We start from the raw sequence: 25,579 nt of genomic DNA on the forward strand, positions 1-25,579 counted from the left end.
TGATGTCTGCTCACTGGGCCTAACAATATTTACAGATAAGCAACTCCAAAGAATGGGACTCATATTACTGGCCCTATGTATTCAGGAAATCGAGCTTCTCTGATGATCCAATAGCCATAATCCAAATTAAACATCTGGCTTTTCCAATGTGTATTTCCTAATATTATGTGTCATTTCTTTGTAAGCACATCAAGTAGTCCACTATCTATGTGGTGAGATTTCATCCAGAAGATTTTCTTCCTCTCCCTTTACAAGTCTTAATACATGACTACTTTTATTGAAAGTATGAAATTATTTTAAGTGATAGACTCTTACTATGTAATACAAGGATACAGTCTTGGCTCTGCAAAACATTGATTTAAATTTACATTATGAGTTATTTGATTGAGAAGGTGGAGAGAGAAAGTCCTCAGGCACTGGCTAACTAAGGAGACAGGAGGTCAAGGAGAGATCATTGGAGTAAGAATCAAACTGTGACCTCCCAAATATAAGCTGTTTTCTATTTCACCATTTCCAGTATCTCTTAGCCTAGGTCCCCAGACTTTGTACATGTGTTTACGTATGAAGAGTTTAGGAAAAATAAAGAAGTGCAGAGTTAGTGGGAAAAGGCCAAGACTGGGAGTCTGAAAATCCTGTTTCTGAAATTAAGCACTGGAACTGTTCCAGCCTGAATGCTTGCTCTTTGGTGATTCTCTAACTGGGAAGAATAGTGAACAGTTATACCCAAAGGAAACCACTGCGAGTGATAATGATGCAGATGGTGATAAATATCACTTGGGTGGATGTGTAAAATACAAATCTGTGGCATGTTTTAAAATATCTACATGGGCCTTTTGAGGAGTACAAGTACATAAAAAATAGGGTGGCTTCCTTGGTATTGAATTTTTAAAATCAATTATGTAATTGGATTTTTAAAATAATCTATATTACAGACCCTGATACCTTACCAATAATCTTTGGACAGAAAAAGAATAAAAGAAAGAAGAAAAGAAATGAAGGGAAGTAGGGAAGAAAAGGAAGGAAGAAAAAAAGGAAGAAGGAAGAAAAACTAAAAAGTAAAATAATTTTTATGAAGGGAATTTTTGCATTCTTTTGAGATCAAAGAGCCTGCAAGCAACTCATTAAATAGGTGATAGTAAATAGTAATTAAATTAAAAATATTGATTTGTATTAAGTAGCTCGTTAGTGAGGCTATCTACCATATTCATTTCTATCTTGTCTCGACTAAGCTGTTGTCACCAAAATAAGTGTGAAATAAGCAAATACATGCACATTTACTATAGCAAACAGGCCTCCCAGATCTAATTAGACAAAGCTCTGCCCATCTGCTCTGCATTATCATGGGGCCTGCTCAGATGGACGCTGTTTCATTACTAAAAGGCAGAGAGATGCAAATTGAATTGAACTGGACTTCCTCTCAGACAGAGACCAGGGCATGAAGTCAAACCCTTGCTGTGAACCAACAAAGCACCACTGGGAAAAAGTGGGTTGAGAGGGGATTTCTTTTTCTAAGGCCACATGTCTAGTACTTAGCAGAGGCCATAAGGGAGTGTTCATCCCATTGTTTGGTACAAGGCAACATGAGTCGCCACAATATAAACCTTGTTCACTATGCAAATTGTTGATTTTGGTACTTAGTCCCTTGTGACAGATGCCCTTTTATTAGCTGTATGTCACGGCATGTTGAATTGCATTTCACATGAGGGAGACAAAACAGCAGTCCTGACATGTGAGTTATTTCAAAAAGTTAGTAATTTGCATTTAGTACTCAGTTATATATGAAGATGAATTAAAATACTTTGATAAAACTGTTCCTCAATGTAGTGTCTCTGGTATGCAAAAATGGGCAAAGCCCCTTTTTATGTGCTGTTCCTGCCCAGGCACTTTTAACAATTTCTCTATTAATAGGGATTATTAATTGTCAATGTTTTCAACAAGATTGAGAAAACCCTTTGGTTTGAAAAAGTTGTAGATTCAGAGTAGCTAAAAAGCTAATATATTGTATGAAAAGTTCCACATTTTGATCTTGGAAATAGGCTTTGAAATGACATTTTTCTCCATATGATGAATTTGTGCCATTTTCTTCAGTAAAAGCTATTTTCCTGCACAAATGGATGCATTTTATCCTGGATTCCATTCATGCTTACTTTTAAAAATGTTTATCTCTTTGTAGAAATGCACTCTAATAAGGATCCAGTCTTCCAAGCATCAAAAGGAGCAAAAGAATTAGGCTTTATGTTAAATTTAAAGGTTTTTCCTGTAAGTACTTTTCCTAATAAAAGGTTATACTATATCAAAAGAGAACTACATACAACTGGTAAAATCTTAAAAACTGGAGACCTCTAGAGACAGATTCAATGTTTCTTCTTGTACTTCCAGCAACAGGTAAACTTGAAGTAAGGGGAAAGAAGTTCTGGGCCCAGGCCTTCCCTGTCTGTGCTTTATTCTCCACCCAAAGGGTTTATTCCCAGGTTGTTTCTGGATACAGACCTTCTCAGCTATTAAAAACTACCCCCAGGCTCCTAGAGAAGATCAGATAAACAGCTCTACCCTGCAAGAATAATTAATGAGGTTTAAAGTGTTGTTTCTGTCATTCACACTTCTCCTAAAAAGCTAAAATTTTATTTTCTATAGACTGGAGTCATTACTTCCAAACGGGAAGAAAATACCTTTTAGTGTTGGGACAGCAGACACTTGTGTCTCATGACACAGTCCAACACTTATGGTAGACATCAGTGATTGACCATAAAAGCCCTGCCAGCCTAGTGCTCGATGTGTTCATTGCTGTCCTACCTTTTGATAAGATGAAGACTCTTTGCTATCCTTGCTCTGGAAGACCAACCTGAACCTCAAATGCAAGTGGTTGTTTGAGCCCTGGATGGAGTAAATCCTCTGGGTTGGCCTGAAAAATCCAGAAAAGGAACTTCAGTGAATGTGGTGGTGCCTTTCCTGTTTAGTTGGGTTGAATAAAGCACACACCAAATAGTGTTCAGATCCAACAATTCCTTTTGCTTACACAGCTTCTTTGGAGCTACCTCCACCTTTTGTAAATCTCTGTATTGTGTCATCTGTGACCTGAACACCTGGGGTCAATCCTGCCTTTTGGATGTCCCATTTGGCTTGTTCCTTGCCATTCATACAATGACAGTCAGTCTGGACCCCATGCCTTTAACTCTCCCCTCAATTACTACTCTCACTAGTCCCCTTTCTTTGTTGTCACAGGTGCACACCACTCTACTTGCTTGTTCTAACATCCTGGGTGTTTTTTTTTTTTTGGTCGTAGGTCGTTGGTGTTTGCCTTTTTTTTTCTTTGTTGTTGAGCATATAAACCTGTATCCATGTATCTAGTTACCTTGCTTATACCTTGCTCTGCCTACTCATCTGCCCAGACTTGTCTGCATATGGATTGCTGTGTTTCTAAAAGGTTTCTTTGCTAACTCTGTGCCCAGATCATCATCCCCTTTTGAGTCTTTTTGCTGACTCTGTCTACTGTTGATCATTCTAGTAGCTTATTACACACTTAACTTTTGGCATGACAAAAAAGCTGTTCCTTCATGAAATGAAGTTTTATTTGTTGTCATTTAGGTACCAAATGATGCTGCAAATGAGCATTTCAGGGGAAATAGCACCTTCCCACTTTTCCTGACATTGTAGGATATAAGTAACAGCCTATGTTCCTGAGATCAGCCCTTGCCACAAGGAAGAAAAGACTGTAGTGATGAATTTTTAGATGATATACCAAACAATTTAACCTGATCCAGAGACATTGCTTAGCTGATTCTATATCTTGACACCAAAAGAATTATGCAGATAAAATCATTAACAACAAATGGTTGATTAAGAAAATGGTTTTGATTCATGGAACTTTTAAATTACCTAAATTTAAATTTTGTTTCTAATGTGTATTCAATGAACTTATTGATAATACCTTCAATTCATTCTAATTATAAAATAAGATGTGATCAGACTTATGATGATACTGTGAACAGACACTTCAGACCTGGGGATATTTGAACAAGAATTGGGATAGGAGAAGAGATAGGAAAAGTTACATGAGGTGGATGACTGAGAGGGAGACATACATCCAGAGTCAGGCATAATTCATTCCATCTTTTGTGAAAGAATTTGTCTAAGACAAGGATCTAAAACTCAGGTATCTCAGGGGGCCAGGCCTGTGACATAAATGTGTACTATCAGCTGAAATGTGTACAATCAGCTGGGTATTAGAAAGTGTGGGAACTGTTGAAATCTTTAGAGTACACGGCCTGCTATTCAGCTCCACCTATTTGTGGCCATCTTTTAATAATTCAAAAGAAGCCAGGAATCCAGATTATTATGTGAAATTTGTCAATTTATGAATTCCAATTCAAATATCAAAAAACCCCATGCACCCTCCAAATGTCTGCAGTTCTCATCATAGCCTGTGGGCTGCCAGTTTACAATCTTAGGTATATGTTTATTAAACTTATTTTATGTCTAACCAAACCATAATTCTTGCAGAGAAAAATCTTCCTCCTTAAGGGATTGGTATATGGTAGTTTAGGTCTCATTGAGACTAGTAATTAATAACCTCTCAATACATATTTGCTGAATGAATGTTGATAATTGCCTATTAAAGTAAAATCACACATATTTTGTCTACTCTTATAGTACATCAAGCTAATGTAGCAGATTATTATAGAGGGATTATAGACATACCCATTCTACAAACCATACTGAAATTAGCTTAAGTCTGATTCTTAAATATAAACAGAAATTAAATTTGCTATTGCAGTATGTTGATGGTTGGAAGTTCTCAGCTTCATGGCATTGATAATTTTTATTTTTATCAAAAAATTTTAATGATGATTAAATATTCTAAGATCAGAGATTTTTAGTTGGTCTACATTATTCTTTTTATAAAAGTAAACCAGGTCCATCAACAGATGAATGGATAAAGAAGGTGTGGTATAGATACACAATGGAATAGTACTCAGCCATAAAAAAGAAGGAAATTTTGCCATTTGCAGCAACATGGATGAATTGCATGTATTCACTTATATGTGGAATCTAAAAAACACAACAAACTAGTGGATAAAACAAAAAAGAAGCAGACTCACAGATATAGAGAACAAACTAGTGGTTACCAGCGGGGAGAGGGAAGCATGGAGGGGCAAGATAGCAGTAGGAGGAAGAAAAGGGTTACTATGTGATTGTATAAAATCATGTGTGTGAAACTTTTGAAAATTGTAAAGCACTATAGAACTGAAAGAATCTCTTATTCAATTAAAAAATGCAAAACAATAAAACCAGTTTGTGCATTTATTTTCCACCAGAAGTTAGTTCTTTCATTTGGCAGAGTGGAATAATGCAGAGGCACTCATGGTATAGCCTACTTGGATCAAGATGTCTTGGAGCAATATTACAATGTCTGCTTTAGGGCCTGTAGTATTCTTCAAGGTCTGTGTTCAGTGGTATCCTTGAGTTGATTTTAAATTATTTTTAATGAAGCGTTCAAATTTGCATTTATTAGCAATAAATTATTTAAATATTTAGGTGTAACGAGTGTAATCCATTACAACATGGTGTTTTGGTTACTGTTTTTTTCATATTTCGAAGGGAAAGAGTTTGTGCAATAATTATCAGTGTTAAATTTGCTGTGGAAGTATAAATCAGAGGGAATGGCTTAAATGTCAGGTTTTTTGATTTGTATTTGTAATGGGTTATTTTAATGTCAGGATTTGATTGGTTCTTCTTTCAGATGCCTGCACACAAAATGGCCTGAGACCATTCTCCAGTGACTGATTAGGCACCACAAATACCCATGTATCATCATGTAAAAATAGATACTAGTACAGGCAAAACTTGCCAGTAATGTCAAACAGATCTTTAAGCACTGGGTATAAGTGCCTGTCCCTGAAGTGGAATAACTTATTGCATCTTCTCTGAAGTGGATAGAGGCTGAATCTGGACTTCGGGAGTTCGTTGACTTTTTAGGTAGTTCCCTGCGAGAGAAAGAACACTGGAGAAATAGCTTAGTCTTCCCAACTTAGCTGGGATAGTTTGATGATGTACGGATTATGACAACTAAGTTTGGAGGGTGCTACTGCCACTGTCCTCTTGGTTGCTGTTTACCCCTCTGCTATAAAGCCATATTTTATGATAGAGGCAGTAGATAGCCTTAACTATCACTAAATACTGCCTCTCTATAGGCTATTCTGTCAGCCAGCCATATTGCTTTATATTTGTGCATGAGATTTCGATCAGTGTGTACAAGTTGTGGTAGAACAACTTTAGCATTAACTGAAAGTAAGTAAGAAATGTCAGCGCAAGAAGGGTGGACTGAAGCCATGGTCAAAGTTTGGGTGAATATGAGAAATGTATTGGCTATATGTGGTTTTAGTGCTATAGGCTGAAATTAGGCACAGTGAATGAGAATGGCAAAAAGTGAGACTAAGAAAATGGGCAGAAAATGGGAGGAGTTATCAAACTGCCCAATCTTAAGGTCTAAAAGCAGCAGGAGGCTTTCTGATAGTCAAAACGTTTATACATCTATGAGCGTTGTTGAAAAAAAAAGGAGGGGGGGAGTTTTTCGGTGGATACTTATTAGGGAAGAATTTTTACATTGCATAAAATAATGTCAGATATTTAACAGTAATTTTTCCTGCCATACTGACTATGATAGCAAGATATATTAGCCAGAAAAAAAAAAAGGATGGAGAAAAAATAAGAGTGGTTGTTTTCATGGAAATATCTACTCTCAGATTAAGGAGTACATTTAAGAAAGTAACCTCTATTTCTGCCCTTCAAAGTCTGTTTATGTTAATTTAAGGCCACAAGTATTTCCTCAAACATGCTTAAGTAAAATATAGATATGTATATGTATATATGTATATATTTTGGTTACCATTTCTATAAAAATGTTTTTTTTTTAAGATAATGCATAGTGTTAACTTCTTTTCACTGAAATAATTCAATACCCTAGTTACAGCAAGTTCACAAGAAATGCAAAACTTCTAAAACCAAATTATAACTGTATATCATAAGTAGAAACAACAGATTATTTAACAGTTATAAAATTTATTTTCTGAAAATGGGCTTGTGTTCCTAATTAAGAAAAATGATTTTTTTTCATCTTTTTCTCCAAGAGCCCTTTGAGCATGTTTGTGAAATGAGAATTAGGATGCCTACTTGACTGGCTGGTAATGAATAGGAAATGTGACAATACGTGTAAAATACGACCAACGTGTCTAAAAAAAATCTACTTGATCAATAGATAGATGATTATTTCTCTACCTTACCTCCACTATGGCACCTTCCCTCCACCTTACTATTCCAATCTGCCTCTTATTTGGACCATCTGTGGCCAGTATTCACAGCACCATATTACCTGGTGAGCTTCAAAAATCTTTAGTTATTTTCTATCTTTAATTGTCTGAAGAGTTTCTTTTTGAGCAAGGTTGTAAAGTTGTATTTATTTTATATCAAGAAATATTCTTAGGTAAGTCCTATATCCCAAATTTCCCTGGGCCATTCTGAACCACAGCAGATCACACATAGTTCTCCAAATATCACATAACCTTTGCAAATTTTGTGCTTCTGATCATTCTCTAGAATCCCATTAATAGCTTTATTGTCTTGGTATCCAAAGCATTTGAAGATACCTTATTTTTGACAGTATATTGAATTCACTAGTATTCTCTGACTTAAAAAATGACATTTTTTAGAATAAGGATCATGCATTCTTTAAAGTTGTTATCTCTGGTGCTTAACATAGAGTCTGGCCTATGTCGGGTATGCAATAAGCAATTGTTGAGTAAATGAGTAAATTAGACCATTACATATTAACCAAATATAGAAATCAGGAGTGAAGCTGTGCTCCAGCAAGGCAGGATGCAACCTTTGATTGATGTCCTGATGAATGGAGGCTGGAATGTAGGCACTCAACACACACCAAGGCTATAACCTAGGATGTGGTACAATTTGCAAGGAACTAAACTCAACTCCTCCCTTCCCCCAATCAGGAAACATATCAGAATGAGAATGAGTGAGAGCATGATATTTAGGGACAACCATGGATTTATTAAAAAATAAAACCAAGAAAATCATTTACAAAGTTTTCTATGATTCGTTCAGAAGCATGCTTCTAAAAGGATATGATTATGAAGGAAATGTTCTCTGTAAAGGTTAAATACATTACTATTTTTATAGAAAACATTATTTTTTTGTTTAAATACAAGTCAGAAAGAGATAACATTTCATAGAAATTTTTAAGCCTTTGACTTTACCAGTACTTCTATATTCCATTTTGGGAAATCTGCAATGGTTACTGAAGTATCTGAGAAGTCTTGCAGTAGAAGTATAGCTTGGTATATAGCTAACAAGCATTTGTATTAGCTACGTCCTAATTATAATCATCTCTTATCGAACTTAATCCTAAAGATTAACTTATCTATATTTTCAGTTAAATCTCTGATTTTCTAAAATTGATCTGGGATACCATCTTCTAGAAGATTCTCAAACCTACTGAAAAAATAAGACTGTTGCTTAATTACAGAAGGGTCCAGCTTTTGCCTACATGTGAGGTAGAATGGAGAACCAATTACCTCTCCCAAATTAGGAAAACATTTTGATAATTTGAGGTAATTTTAGTGCCTATGTGTATACTCCCACAATATACGTTGTCTATGTGGGCATTGTATTTTTTTCTTGTCCTAGAAGGGGAGAGTTAAACAGAATATATGATTTACTATATAACTTATTATCTATTCCACACTACTAAATTCAATTCCTTTTAATGGTATTAGGATAAGCTATGCAAAGCTAGCAAACAAATCCCAAATTTCAGCAGCTTATGACAATAAAGGTCTATTCCTTGATCACCCTATGTATCTGTTGTGGTGAACTAGGGACACCCTTCTGCTTTGACTTCACTAAGTGACTGAGGCTGACAGAGAAGCCACAATCTGGAAATTCTTACTTTTGGCGATTCAATGTTTCTGCTCAGAAGTGACATATGTCACTTCCACACTCATTTTTGTGTTAAAGTGAGTCACACCCACATAAACATCAAGGAAACAGGGTAACACAATTCCCTCTTTGACACAGAAGTTGAAAAGAGCTACATATGACTGCATAGTAGTAATGTTACCATATTAGTATTTATGAGACTAAGAGCCAAATTCAAAAGAATTAACTTAAAATAAAATAATGGATTTATTTAAAAATAAATAAATAAAACCAAAAAAGGTGAAAAGAAGACTGAAGATTGCAGCTAGCCTATCTTGTGGCTGCTAGGAAGAATGTCATTCAAATCCCAGAATGAAAGCAGTAATAATTGTATTACACATCGCCAGAACATTTTACAACAAAAATGTAATATTGTGGCATAACAAAATATTCCCGTAAACTTTCTCTCCAAGATAAGGTGTTCTGATTGCTTTTGTCTTTCCTCATAAAATCTATTTTTTAAATGTCCCACTGAGAAACACTTTCGCTATTTGATACAAGCCTTTTCAAAACCTTAAACTCTAAATTCCTTAACAGGTGGAATGGAGATGGTGGAGAGTCAGACATAGTCCACAAAATCATTTAAATTTTCTGCCTTAAAAATATTGCAAAGGTAATGACATTTTACAGCCTCTCATTTACTCTATGGAAAGTGTCATAAATAGATCTCTGGCAAAGAGCAGTTTCTACTATATAGTACATGAGTTATTTTAAGAAGGACGATAGAGATGTTACATGAATACAGCTATCCTTATATTAATAATGACAAGAACAAAATAATATAAAGGCCAAAGAATTACTAATGTAGTTTGATGAAGCAAAGTAGAGTCACTAAAATTTAGTCCTCTAAGAGTGTAGAATGCATTCTAATATATAAGGGGAAGTTTGCTCTTTTGTTGGAGTTTTGAACTATTAGAAACAATACCTTGGTGTTAATTTAGGCAAGCAGCACATCCCAAGCCTGAACTGGGACCCTGGTTTGACACATATTCTGAGAGAAGATTGCCACCTACTGGACTGTCAACACCATTCCCTCAGGTCTTAGAGTATATGTAAATATCTTTCCTTTAAAATTATAGACTTTAAAACTAAAACCCCAGTTTGTCTACAAAACTTTCCCACATTTATTTCAAGAGAAGCTCCTAGATACGAAATTATTTTAGTCATCCTCCAGAGAGAGCTGAATGTGAGCTGCTTCGACCCTTGGCTGCCACTGCTTCAGGTTCTGGGGTCACTCTTACAAGCTGTTTGGGGTACAATAGAGGAGACTGAGGTTTTCTCAATGTCAAGTGGGCATCAGCTGGATTTCCCACCTTAATCAAATCCAACTTTCACATTGGATTTGCAGTAGATAATGATTCTAAAAAGAAAAAAAAAAACGCTATATTTTTAAACATGTATCTGATTTCTTGAAGCAGTTCTAATCTTTATAAAATTTTCATCTTTAAATTTTTGTGGACCACATATTACAGGTACACGGATAAGAAGAATAACAAAACAAGTTAAGATGTATTCATTTGAGCAGCAAAACTGTTGGTGATTTCTCTGGACAAATGGCATACAACTGAAATTATACTCTCCATTCAGTTGTTATGGTATGGCCTTTTGTAACATAAGCAAGAGATTTCAGCACTATCTTTTGAGTATTGGTGAAAGAAGGGTGACTTTGAGACTACTTACAAAGCCGCTGTCAGTTTTAAAGCTAAAAGTGTTTTAACTATTAGTGAGTTAATATAACTTGATGGTATTTTAGCTGATCAGTACAAGAAAAGACAAAGAGAAGATTTAAGTATACCAAGCCCTGGCAGAATGAGGAAGGCTGCCAACGAGAGGAGTAGATCTAGAATAAGAGTTCAATGAAGGAGGAGAAAAAATGGAAGTAAAGGATTAAGGATAATGATTAGGGATGAGAGTAAAAAGCTGAGATGCTAGAAATAATAGTAGAGAGGTGTCTATGCAGAGAAATGTCTATGCAGGAAACAATGTGGTGTAGAAATAACAAAAGAGCAAAATCAAAACTTTGGAATTACACAGACCTGGGTTCATTAACACTGTGACTTGGGGAAGGGTCTTTAACTTTACTGAGGACCAGTTTCAAGTCCTACAAACTGGGAATAGCAGTTTCCCCATTATTTTAAAAATTAAATTAGATAATGCATATAAAATGCTTAAGATCCTAAAACACTCAATAAGTACCTTCTCATTTCACCGTTCCTTTGAAGAGGTTAAAAAAGAAGTAGAAAATTAATGAAGACCTTTGGCTATGGTAGACACACAGACACACAAAGGAGGAGAGGCAATAAAAAAATAATTTAGGAAAGGGGAGCTGAAAAAAAAAACAAGAATGAAATGGCAAAAGCGGCAGGAAACACAGACCTTGATCAGAAAATTGTTGCTGTAATAAGAAAAGTACTGACTCAATGTCATACTCACCTTCTCAAAATAAAGTAAAATATGCACGGAAACAACGTTTGTGTTGGCCAAACCACAGCAAATAACCAATTTAGCTATTCCTATGACTTCTTCTCTGTATGAATGTCATTTCTAATTTTAATCTGTAAATTTTCCCTTCACCCCGCTTTGAGCTACATTTCCACTTTTCGACAACTTTCTGGGCATTTCTGTTTGAAACCTCACCCACGTCTCCAAATCAATATTTCCATAATGGAAGCTTATCTTCATTATCAAACTTGATCTTCTCCCAATGCTTTTTTTTTTTTCCTGATTAATAACATCACTGTTCTCCCAGGACAGAGGTTACTTAGCTCAGTACTTCAATTTTTTTCTCTTTCTTTGTTACCATCCCCTCCAATGTCATGTGGTATTTGTGGTAGTGATGGTGGCGATAACAATGAAAATCAGAATGTATATAACTTCTTAGAATTTATATAGTGCTTTCCTATACATAACATTACTTAATCTTTACCTAAAGATTCTTCTGCTAAATCTATCTCCTTATTTCAACTATTACCACTATTATCTTAGCAAATATTCTTCCCATTTCTTGCCTGGATTACAGATGTAGTACCTAACATGGCTTAAGTGTCTTCAGTGTTCAAAAGAAAATGATTATTTTTTTCCTAAAAATAAAGTGTATACTCATTAATAGAACATTTAAGACATTCCATGATATTGCAAATTTGGTTTTTAGCTTAATTTTCTTTTATATATTCTAGGACACTCCCTTCCTGACTGCTTATCTTCCAAGATGACTCTGTACATGTCTTATTCTCTGCCCATCAATAGCCCATGTATATTTCAAGACCCTGATCTAATGAGAGTTTCTCTATGATCCCTCGCCCAATGAAAGACTGGCTGACCCAAAGGTGCCAGGTCCCAGTCTCTCAGGGTACCGGAACATCACTAGAATAAATTGGAGCTATTTCTGACCAAAAAGGATGCACTTATACATATATCTTCAATTGCACATAGTGATTCAAACTTAGTATCTTTGAGAAGGTCATTCAGTTACAACTTTGAGACCAAATACTCATAGTTTAGCTCTTCTTTTCTGACATTAGTGGTCTATCATCAAAAATTTCAACCTTTCTCAAGGAGTTGTCTAATTCAGGATAAGAATTTTAAAAGTAAGAAATGAAGAGATAACAGGAGCCATAGAGAATTGGTAAACTGTTTTCTTGTTTATCCTCCCTCCAGAATAGTGACTCTTCACTGGTCAGTGGAAGATATTGATAAGTGAATTTATTTCTCTATATTATATTTATTAACAGAAAAATTTTTTTGCCCACATCCACTACATAAATACTGAATAAATAATAAAATATTTTTTGGAAGACCCCAAATTTATTAGCTTTCTCAGGCCTTCAGATGCTTACATTTCTCCATATTTATGTTCCTTATCATCCTTATTGTCTTGTTTCATAGAATTGAGTACAGGTTTGTCTTCTTCTCAAAGTCCCAGGAAGACAGACTTTTATCTTAGACAACATTGTGCAAGAACAGAAATATGAACAGTTTTGAGGATTGGAAGTTAAGAACCATTCCCTCCATGTTAGCTCCTGGGCACAGGGTCTAGTAAAGATTGGCATTTTGTCTTCTGCTTTACATAGGTGATGTAGCAGAAATGAGTTATGAAGCCTTAAAAAAACAACTATCTTGAATTTCAGGTTAATACATTATAACTAATGGCATGAAATGCTCAGGATTTCATGCACACACACACATACATACACCCACTAAATATCAGATTTAAAGGTAAAAATAATCTGTTTATCCAGTAAGGACTACTGTGTTCATATTCATAAATAAATACAAGCGTTAAAAAGCAAATGCACTTACAAAGCAGCTGTGCAAGTTTTTTTTAGTTTTTTTCCCCTGAATTTTAGATTTATAAAAACCATGTCTCAGCTGCTACCTTTCAACAATTTTACTCTGAGGCAATAAATAATTCAATGTGCTAATTTGACAGATGACTCTCCAGGAGCCTCCTACCATTACTAGCATCATTAGGCCATAATATGCGTGACGAGGATGGGCCATTCAGCAAATGTCCTTCACTTGTTTACCCCTAAAGAGCTGTACTCTGCACAATTAACTAATGAAGCATTATGGACCGTTTTTTTTTTTTTTTTCTTCCCTCCTATTTCAATACATCAATGCAGAGAGTCTGAGGGAAAATATATTCTGTTTCCTTTCACTAAATAAGTATTTATGGGATGGTTAAGACTTCACTGTAGCTCCCAAATGCATAAAGGGAAAATAATAAGATGGTCAAAATGGATTATCATCATCATTATTATTATTATTACTTCCTTTCTCTTCCATGGTTTGTAAGGAAAACGTAAAAGCAATTCGGTGTTGAATTGCCAAAAAAAAAGTCAGTGTGCAAATCATCAGCTTTAATATTTGCTGGTTATCAAGAACTTGTACACTGTCTCCATCAAGCTCGGATATTTTATCCTTATCTAAAAACTTGATCACATGTGAATTTTCTCAGACTCTTGAGTTTAAAATTTAATTTCAGTTTAAAAAAATACTTAAATAGTACTGTGAATATTCTAATTGGGTTTTTGTGTGTGTATGAATATACCCTTACTGTCCAGATCAACAAAGCATGTGTCTATAGATGTTCAGATGAAGTTACTAAGTCCACATCTAAATGGTTCCATCCCACAGAATTGAATTAAACAAAGAAACATCAGCTGACTTGCCTGCTGTTATTGTTTCACTAAACATTTGATTGCCAAAGCATTTTGTTGTTGGGAAAAGAAAAGATGACCTATGGTGCGAATGATGTTAGGGATCTCTTTCTTACATTTGTAGAGTGTGTATTATAGATTCTTAGTTAAGAAATTATTGCATCCTTTACCATCCCTGGCATTATTTTGTGGTTTAGAGTGTAGAAAGCAAACATTGCCCAAAGCATGTCATTTGGAAGAGAAGTGGGAGGGTTCTAGAACTAAAGCAGTTACATTTTTCTCTTTTCAACCTTCATCCAGACCCACGTTGATGTTGACATTATTTCCCAAGAGTAATAGTCACAGCTATTCTTCCTAGATGTAAAATTATTTTTCCCCAGTTGACAACACATGTCCAAAGACAATTATAATGCTCCTCTTTGCACAAATAAAATAATAATCAACATTATGATATGAATAATAATAAAATGGCTATGATTTATTAAGAGCCAATTCAGTCTAAGGCCTTAATGCTTATTGCATGTATGAAGCAAATATGAAACACTGATGTGAAGAGCATGTTGGTTCCTCTATGAACCTCAAGGTTACAGAAAATATTCACATTAAAAGAGAAAGAGAACCACTAAATTTCAAGAGTTCTGCAGATAAATTCTGGTAGATTATCAATATAACATCACATTTATAGGGTTTCAAAACTATCTGATACTATAAGTCATATCCCTCCACATACTACCCGACTTGAACAATTTATTTAATTTTACTTTCAGTAGAATAAATTTTAAAGATGCTAATGCAATAATGAGTAAATTTAGTGGAAAAATAATTCACTTTTCTCAATGTAAATGTTCCCAGTGGCCTTACTATAGCCTTTTGGTAAATTATAGATTCAGTGAAAGTCTGACATATTTCTGATATTTTGTATATAATAAGTTGGATACTGTTTAACTTTAAAATAGTCTCTTTTCTATCCACATATAAATGGAGCATGTAAAACTTATTTTTCAAAATGTAGTTAAAATGGAAAAGACTACTTGAGTGCCAAAGAAAACTGTAATTTTCTTGCTTTTGTATCAGGGAGAGGGTTATGTATCATTTTTAGGAAACATATCCCATCCATGAAAATCTGAGGAACATTAGTAAAATGTAGAAACATTTCCAATCAATAATAATGGAGGAATTACACAACACTGAATATATTTGGTACAAAATTTCTTTAGAAAACCTCCCAAAAAATTACATTTCTATACAAATGCCCTTCCTTTCCATATAAATCCTTCCATACAAGGTTTGTTAAATTTGTTAAATGTGATGGAAAATTGTTTCATTACTTAAAATATGTACTGAATATTGTCTGTTACATGCAGAATCTATAATTTAAACCAGATATTCTATTAAATGGAAAAGATTCCAAAATGTGGAACACCTTATAGAATAATTAAATGCTTCATAAACATGGAAGAGGCAAACTTCATTTTAAATGGTTGGTCATTTATCCACAAGAGCTATCTAGAGAAAATAGTACAGGTAATAATATTACAGCTTATAATTAATAAAATTACCTCTACAATTTTAGGTTGTTGGCATTTGAAATGTTCCAACAAATATCACTAATGAGTACTGAAAGTTACTAGCAAATATTACATACTAATATTTATTTTAAAATATTGTTTCCATACTAAAAAAAGCTGAAAATTAATAGTTAATTAGTCACTGAGATTAAAAAATTACTCAAACAAATACATATCGTTTCCATATGAATTTATCTATAGTCAACAGAATTTAACCAAAATTATCTCAAATTTTATTTAAGATGTCTAATGAAATAAGTATTCCTGCTTTTTGTAACAACAAAAAACGCTACATATTGTGTTTTTCTAGATCTTTGTTCACTCTGAGGTAGTAATTTCTTCTTTTTAGTGTGACTTTGCTAAAAATTCAATAATGTACCATTAAAAAAATCATAGCTATGCTAAATACATCCCAGAAGCACACTCCCCTAGATATGTCACTTAACTGCAGGCTCACAGTTCCTCGAAGACATTTCTGTTTATTTTGATATCTTTTGTTAAAGAAATCCACAGTAACAATGATGACCGGACAAAGAGAGGGGAAAAAAGCCATTCATCCATTCATGGGTAATTGAATTCCCTCATATTTCATAAACAGACTGCCTATCTGTGGGGTTGTTTCATTTGAATAACTTTCTTTAAAATGATTTTCCTTATAAGATGGGGAATTAGTATTTAAGAACTCAAGGTCAAAACATTTTTAAGTTAGTTTATTCGATGGATGCATTGCCATAAGAGAAGGCACCCCTCCCCCTTTCTCTCCCCTCTCTCCCACAAATTGCCTTTAGACTGGATGTTTATTGCCCAACGTAAAGAACAAAAAAGGGAGGTAATTAAGCCCAGAATTGCCTGCTGGTGCTTATGACAGTCAAGCCACCGACCTAGGACTAGGAGTCCTCCCAAATCCGCAAAGAAGGAGTCTTGGTTTAGGAACAAAGCTAAGCAGCAAGACGTCATTACTGTTAATTACTGATAAACAAAGAAGACTTGGTGTTGGTGGCAAAACACCAAACTCAGGGCTGCAGCTGATGCTGTGAAAGACAGTTGGCCTGACTTTGTCCTGTTGAGCATTGTGCTGTGAGATGATCCACCTCTATAAAGAGCTCAAGTAATTAGACTCCAACTACTGTGTTCATCCGTGCTGTACCCTGTATGGTGCCCTAATAACAACAAACAACCTGTCCTCTGGAGACAGGTGGCATCTGCTAAACATCAAATAGGAAAAAAAGACATGCTTTCAAATAGTAGTTCATTAATTTATAAACCAAGGACAAAGGTGAGAAATATGAAGATGGGTGAGAAATATGAAAGCACACTGAAGTTTATAGCTCCTTTAATAAGTAAGTGAGTTAAATAAAACATGAGCTCTGTTTCACAAAATAATCATTGGTCTTTGTGATCTACCTTGGGATATAATAGCATGCAAGAAGTATTTTAACAAGACTATATATATATATATACAGTGTATACATACATTTATATGTACATATAGGTACTATTGTGTATTTGTTGTTTTGTTTTGATCTTTTTCATTCCCATTGTCATTGATTATGTATGAAAGTCAACCAAGAAAATAGGTAAATAAGAGGGCAGACAAGATAAAATCAAGTTCAGACAAGACTGTACTGTAGAAGACCCATGTCTCTAAAACCACAGAACATGGAGTTGATTGAATGGATTTGAGTGTAATACAGAAGGTGATGTAGAACTAATGGCATCCTCAGATAGACCTAAGTTTGCTCCTTGTCAGCTGGCTAGGCTTAGGTGAGTTAGACTTCTCAAATTTGTTTTATTCATATGGAAATAAATTTAATAAGTTAATAACACATTTTTCTCAGCATTGTCTTGAGGACTAACAGACATAATGCATACACAGGCTTAGCATAGTGCCTGATACATCGCAGGCTCTCAGGCAATAGCGGTTCCAATAGCTGACTTAGAATAAATTACTTTTGAGGCAACTGGTTACTTAAGGCATTAAGAAACACAGAGTGGGTTGAATTGTAGCTGATTTGGTAAATATGTGCAAGCAACTCATAACATTCTCCTCTAGTAGAAACCCTATCAGCTAAGGTAAGAGTACAGAAAAGCTCTGAATCTCAGAACCTTAACTACTCCAGACATTCCTCACATACTTTATAGGATAATGGGATGGTTAAAAGCAATGAATTTGAAGTCAGAATGACCTAGGTTCAAATCCAAGCTTTGTGCTTGCTCATTCTGTGTTCTTGGTAAGTAACTTAAACTTAATTCATGTGCTCATTTGAAAAATGAGATGTATAGGGCTAACCACTTCAGAACATGAACTACCTAAGTTTGAATCACAATTCCACTATTTGCTTAGTTACTTATCATAGCTTTGACTTAGTAGTCTCTTCTATAAAATGGGGATATAGGGTTGTCATGTGGATTAAATGAGTCATTCTATATATAGCCCTTAGAATAGTGACTGTGTTATGATTTGCTCTCACTATCTGCTACTTAGGGACTTTTGAGACCCTTTCAAATTGAGGCCTTACCTACCTGTGATATTAAATATTATTTTTAATAATCACTACCTGCACACGACACCACCATCATACACCAAATGCACCCCATCTCCCCATGATTTTCTGAAAGACTTCAAATGTACCTTCACATTTGCTTATAAGACAATCAGTCACCAGTATGCCCACCGCAATTGCCGCATGACACTGTCTCCATGTATTTTCCTTCCTTCTTAGGTTTACTCTATTTCACATACAGTAATAGCAAAGCTACTTGAAAGGGACTCTCTACTGCCACTGCTATTATAAGATCCCAAGTGTTTATCATTCAGTGTCACTAAAGTTGTAGTGGATTCCCTGTAGACATGGCTGGAAAGGACACTTTTACAACTCTCAGTCACACTTTGTCACCTGGGCCCAGAACACTCCTCATGACCCAAGGTTCATTAAGGTCCTCATGAAATTACCTTCTAACTCCTGTTTCCCTAGGCCTCCAACTCAGCCCACAGTCTGAAGGAAATCAAACCCAAGGTCATCCTTTTCATTGTCATTGTCTCTCTCCTAATGCATGCCAGAGTGGTAATGATATCATGTTCAAATAGCTGGTTGAAAATGAATAATGCAAATTATGTGCCCCTTCATGTAGATCCACAGAATCTATTTCTTTAATTTTAGAGATATTAAACAAACTGAATTTGCATACCTGAAGCCTCTGAGACTGATTATTTCTGAATGACCAGAGACCACTGACTGTAATATGCTGCTCCTTTGTTAAAAAGACATATTTCTGCCTTGCCTTTCATGATAAAAAGATTAATCTCACACAGCACTTTATTCACTACTGTATTCTTTTTATTTTTTAAATAATGTAGGTCTTTTTAAAAAAATAAATTTATTTATTTTATTTTTGGCCGTGTTGGGTCTTCATTGCTGTGCACAGGCTTTCTCTAGTTGTGTCTAGTGGGGGCTACTCTTTGTTCTGGTGTGCGGGTTTCTCATTGCGGTGGTTTCTCTTGTTGTGGAGCATGGGCTCTAGGCGCACGGGTTTCAGTAGTTGTAGCTTGTGGGCTCAGTAGTTGTGGCTTGTGGGCTCTAGAGCACAGGCTCAGTAGTTGTGGTCCATGGGCTTAGTTGCTCCACAGCATGTGGGATCTTCCTGGACCAAGGATCAAACCCGTGTCCCCTGCATTGGCAGGTGGATTCTTAACCACTGCACCACCAGGGAAGCCCCACTACTGTAGTCTTGTATAGTAAACTTTTCTGAGTTTTTATGGCCATCAATAATTTACATAAATAACTAGAGCATTGAAGAGCACATGCTGCAGTTTTTGGTAATGAAAGCAAGCATTATATTTAGCTTAGTAAGTAAGCATCCTGAACAAAATCCACCAAGAAATAATAAAAATAATAACACATATACTGTGCTTTATATTTTTGTGTACATTAGCTCATTCAATCCTAAATTCAAAAGTAGTAATTCTTCAACTCTAAATTCCAAATTATATGTATTCTGAAGTCATCTCAATCATTTACTCAAGAACAATCATAACCTTTAATAAAGTTGTCTAAAACATCTAAATTTTTTTATTAGAAACTTCTGTCCAGGGAGATTGGTTCAAGATGGCAGAGTAGAAGGACATGTGCTCATTCCCTCTTGTGAGAGCACTGGAATCACAACTGACTGCTGAACAACCATCGACAGGAAGACACTGGAACTCACCAAAAAGATACCCCACATCCAAAGACAAAGGAGAAGCCACAGTGAGATGGTAAAAAGGGCAAAATCACAATAAAATCAAATCCCATAACCGCTGGGTGTGTGACTCAAAAACTGGAGAACAATCATACCACAGAAGTCCACTCACTGGAGTGAAGGTTCTGAGCACCATGTCAGGCTTCCCAAGCTGGGGGGCTAGGAATGGGAGGAGGAATTCTCAGAGATTCAGGCTTTGAAGGCTAGCAGGATTTGATTGCAGGACTTCAACTGGACTGGGGGAAACAGACACTCCACTCTTGGAGGGCACACACAAAGTAGTGAGCCATGAAGACCTGGGGGAAGGAGCAGTGACCCCACAGGAGACTGAACCACACCTACCTGCTAGTGTTGGAGGGTCTCCTGCAGAGGCAGGGGGTGGCTGTGGCTCACTGTGAGGACAAGGACACTGTCAGCAGAAGTTCTGGGAAGTACTCCTTGGCATAAGCCTTCCCAGAGTCTATCATTAGCTCCACCAAAGAGCCTGTAGACATCAGTGCTGGGGTGCCTCAGGCCAAACAACCAACAGGAAGGGAACTCAGCCCCACCCATCAGCAGACAAGCAGATTAAAGTTTTACTGAGCTCTGCGACCAGAGCAACACCAAGCTCTACCCACCACCAGGCGCTCCCATCAGGATGCTTGCCCAGGCCTCTTGGATGGCCTCATCCACCAGAGGGCAGGCAGCAGAAGCAAGAAGAACTACAGTCCTGCAGCCTGTGGAATGAAAACCACATTCACAGAAAGACAGACAAAATGAAAAGGCAGAGGACTATGCACCAGATGAAGGAACAAGATAAAACCCCAGAAAAACAACTAAATGAAGTGGAGATAGGCAACCTCCCAGAAAAAGAATTCAGAATAATGATAGTGAAGATGATCCAGGACCTCAGGAAAAGAATGGAGGCAAAGATCGAGAAGATGCAAGAAATGTTTAACAAAGACCTAGAAGAATTAAAGAACAAACAAATAGAGATAAACAATGCAATAACTGAAATGAAAAATATACTAGAAGGAATCAATAGCAGAATAACTGAAGAAGAAGAACAGATAAGTGACCTGGAAGACAGAATGGTGGAATTCACTGCCGCAGAACAGAATAAAGAAAAAAGAATGTAAAGAAATGAGGACAGCCTAAGAGACCTCTGGGACAACATTAAACACAACAACATTCGCATTTTAGGGGTCAGAGAAGGAGAAGAGAGAGAGAAAGTACCTGAGAAAATATTTGAAGAGATTATAGTCGAAAACTTCCCTAACATGGGAAAGGAAATAGCCACCCAAGTCCAGGAAGCACAGAGGGTCCCAGGCAGGATAAACCCAAGGAGAAACATGCTGAGACACACAGTAATCAAATTGACAGAAAGTAATGACAAAGAAAAATTATTAAAAGCAACAAGGGAAAAATGACAAATAACATACAAGAGAACTCCCATAAGGTTAAGAGCTAACTTCTCAGCAGAAACTCTACAAGCCAGAAGGGAGTGGCACGATATTTTTAAAGTGATGAAAGGGAAGAACCTACAACCAAGATTACTCTACCGGGCAAGGATCTCATTCAGATTCGACGGAGAAATCAAAAGCTTTACAGACAAGCAAAAGTTAAGAGAATTCAGCACCACCAAACCAGCTCTACAACAAATGCTTAAGGAACTTCTCTAAGTGGGAAAAACAAGAGAAGGCAAGGACCTACAAAAACAAAAACAAAACAATTAAGAAAATGGTCATAGGAACATACATATTGATAATTACCTTAAATGTGAATGGATTAAATGCTCCAACCAAAAGACACAGGCTCACTGAATGGATACAAAAACAAGATCCATATATATGCTGTCTACAAGAGACCCACTTCAGACCTAGGGACACATCCAGACTGAAAGTGAGGGGATGGAAAAAGATATTCCCTGCAAATGGAAATCAAAAGAAAGCTGGAGTAGCAATACTCATATTAGATAAAATAGACTTTAAAATAAAGAATGTTACAAGAGACAAGGAAGGACACTACATAATGATCAAGGGATCAAACCAAGAATAAGATATAACAATCACAAATATATATGCACCCAACATAGGAACACCTCAACAGATAAAGCAAAAGCTAACAGCTATAAAAGAGGAAATAAACAGTAACACAATAATAACAGGGGACTTTAACATCTCACTAACACCAGTAGACAGATCATCCAGACAGAAAATTAATAAGGAAACACAAGCTTTAAATGACACAATAGACCAGATAGATTTAATTGATATTTATAGGACATTCCACCTGATAACAGAAGATTACACTTTCTTCTCTAGAGCACATGGAACATTTTCCAGGGTAGATCACATCTTGGGTCACAAATCAAGCCTCAGTAAATTTAAGAAAATTGAAATCATATCAAGCATCTTTTCCGACCACAAGACTATGAGATTAGAAATCAATTACAGAGAAAAAAAATGTAAAAAACACAAACACATGGAGGCTAAACAATATGTTACTAAATAACCAAGAGATCACTGAAGAAATCAAAGAGGAAATCAGAAAATATCTAGAGACAAATGACAACAAAAACACGCCGATCCAAAACCTATGGGATGCAGCAAAAGCAGTTCTAAGAGGGAAGTTTATAGCTATACAAGCCTACCTCAAGAAACAAGAAAAATCTCAAATAAACAATCTAACCTTACACCTAAAGGAACTAGAGAAAGAAGAACCAACAAAACCCAAAGCTAGTAGAAGGAAAGAAATCATAAAGACCAGAGCAGAAATAAATGAAATAGAAACAAAGAAAACAATAGCAAAGATCAATAAAACTAAAAGCTGGTTCTTTGAGAAGATAAACAAAATTGATAAACCTTTATCCAGACACATCAAGAAAAAGAGGGAGAGGACTCAAATCAAGAAAATTAAAAATGAAAAAGGAGAAGTTAAAAAAGACACCACAGAAATACAAAGCATCATAAGAGACTACTACAAGTAACTCTATGCCAATAAAATGGACAACCTGGAAGATATGGAGAAATTCCTAGAAAGGTACAACCTTCCAAGACTGAACCAGGAAGAAATAGAAAATATGAATGGACCAATCACAAGTAATGAAATTGAAACTGTGATTAAAAATATTCCAACAAACAAAAGTCCAGGACCAGATGGCTTCACAGGTGAATTCTATCAAACATTTAGAGAAGAGCTAACACGCATTATTCTCAAACTCTTCCAAAAAATTACAGATGAAGGAGCACTCCCAAACTCATTCTATGAGGCCACCATCACCCTGATACCAAAACCAGACAGAGATACTATCAAAAAAGAAAATTACAGACCAATATCACTGATGAATATAGATACAAAAATTCTCAACAAAATACAAGCAAACAGAGTCCAACAACACATTAAAAGGATCATACACCATAATAAAGTGGGATTTATCCCAGGAATGCAAGGATTCTTCAATATATGCAAATCAATCAATGTGATACACCATGTCAGCAAATTGAAGAATAAAAACCATATGATCATCTCAATAGATGCAGAAAAAGCTTTTGACAAAATTCAACACCCATTTATGATAAAAACTCTCCAGAAAGTGGACATAGAGCGAACCTACCTCAACATCATAAAGGCCATATACAACAAACCTACAGCAAACATCATTCTCAATGGTGAAAAACTGAAAGCATTTCCTCTAAGATCAGGAACAAAACAAGGATGTCCACTCTCGCTGCTATCAACATAGTTTTGGAGTCCAAGCAATGGCAATCAGAGAAGAAAAAGAAATAAAAGGAATACAAATTGGAAAAGAAGGAGTAAACTGTCCCTGTTTGCAGATGGCATGGTACTATAGATAGAAAACCCTAAAGATGCCACCAGAAAACTACGAGAGCTAATCAGTGAATTTGGTAAAGTTGCAGGGTACAAAATTAATGCACAGAAATCTCTTGCATTCCTATACACTAACAAAAAAGATCAAAAAGAGAAATTAAGGAAACAATCCCATTCACCATTGCAACAAAAAGAATAAAATACCTAGGAATAAACCTACCTAAGGAGGTAAAAGACCTGTACTCAGAAAACTATAAGACACTGATGAAAGAAATCAAAGATGACACAAACAGATAGAGAGACATACCATGTTCTTGGATTGGATGAATCAATATTGTGAAAATGACTATACTACCCAAAACAATCTACAAATTCAATGCAATCCCTATCAAATTACCAATGGCATGTTTTACAGAACTAGAACAAAAAATCTTAAAATTTGTATGGAGACACAAAAGACCCCGAACAGCCAAAGCAATCTTCAGGGAAAAAAACGAAGCTGGAGGAATCAGACTCCCTGACTTCAGAGTATACTACAAAGCTACAGTAATCAAGACAATATGGTACTGGCACAAAAACAGAAACATAGATAAATGTAACAGGATAGAAAGCCCAGAGATAAACCCATGCACCTATGGTCAACTAATCTATGAGAAAGGAGGCTAGTATATACAATGGAGAAAAGACAGCATCTTCAATAAGTGGTGCTGGGAAAACTGGACAGCTATATGTAAAAGAATGAAATTAGAATACTCCTTAACAACATACACAAAAATAAACTCCAATGGATAAAAGACCTAAGTGTAAGATGAGACACTATAAAACTCTTAGAGGAAAACATAGGAAGAACACTCTTTGATATAAATCACAGCAAGATCTTTTTTGACCCACTTCCTAAAATAATGGAAATAAAAATTAACAGATGGTACCTAACGAAACTTAAAAGCTTTTGCACAGCAAAGGAAACCATAAACAAGATGAAAAGACAACCCTCAGAATGGGAGAAAATATTTGCAAACGAATCAACGGACAAAGGATTAATCTCCAAAATATATAAACAGCTCATGCAGCTCAATACTAAAAAAACAAACAACCCAATCAAAAAATGGGCAGAAGACCTAAATAGACACTTCTCCAAAGAAGAAGTACAGATGGCAAAGAGGCACATGAAAAGCTGCTCAACATCACTAATTATTAGAGAAATGCAAACCAAAACTACAATGAGGTATCACCTCATACCGGTTAGAATGGGCATCATCAGAAAATCTACAAACAACAAATGCTGGAGAGGGTGTGGAGAAAAGGGAACCCTCTTGCACTGTTGGTGGGAATGTAAATTGATATAGCCATTATGGAGAAAAGTATGGAGGTTCCTTAAAAATCTAAAAACAGAACTACCATGTGACTCAGCAATCCCACTACTGGGCATATACCCAGAGAAAACCATAATTCAAAAAGACACATGCACCCCAAAGTTCATTGCAGCACTATTTACAATAGCCAGGTCATGGAAGCAACCTAAATGCCCATGGACAGATGAATGGATAAAGAAGATATGGTACATATATACAATGGAATATTACTCAGCCATAAAAAGGAACGAAACTGAGTCATTTGCCGAGATGTGGATGAACCTAGGGACTGTCATACAGAGGGAACTAAGTCAGAAAGAGAAAAACAAATATCATATGTTAACGCATATATGTGAAATCTAGAAAAATGGTACAGATGAACCGGTTTGTAAGGCAGAAATACAGACACAGATGTAGAGAACAAACGTATAGACACCAAGGGGGGAAAGCGGCTGTGGGGTGG

At 35.8% G+C, this 25,579-nt stretch overlaps 1 long non-coding RNA gene across 3 annotated transcripts in view; it reads right to left on the minus strand.

The window, feature by feature from the left end:
• Positions 1–25,579, minus strand: part of LOC132362225 (uncharacterized) — a 745,765-nt gene that overhangs the window by 63,238 nt on the left and 656,948 nt on the right. The gene's annotated exons all lie outside the window — the stretch shown is intronic.

Source organism: Balaenoptera ricei, chromosome 3 (assembly GCF_028023285.1).
Source record: "Balaenoptera ricei isolate mBalRic1 chromosome 3, mBalRic1.hap2, whole genome shotgun sequence".
NCBI lineage: Eukaryota > Metazoa > Chordata > Mammalia > Artiodactyla > Balaenopteridae > Balaenoptera > Balaenoptera ricei.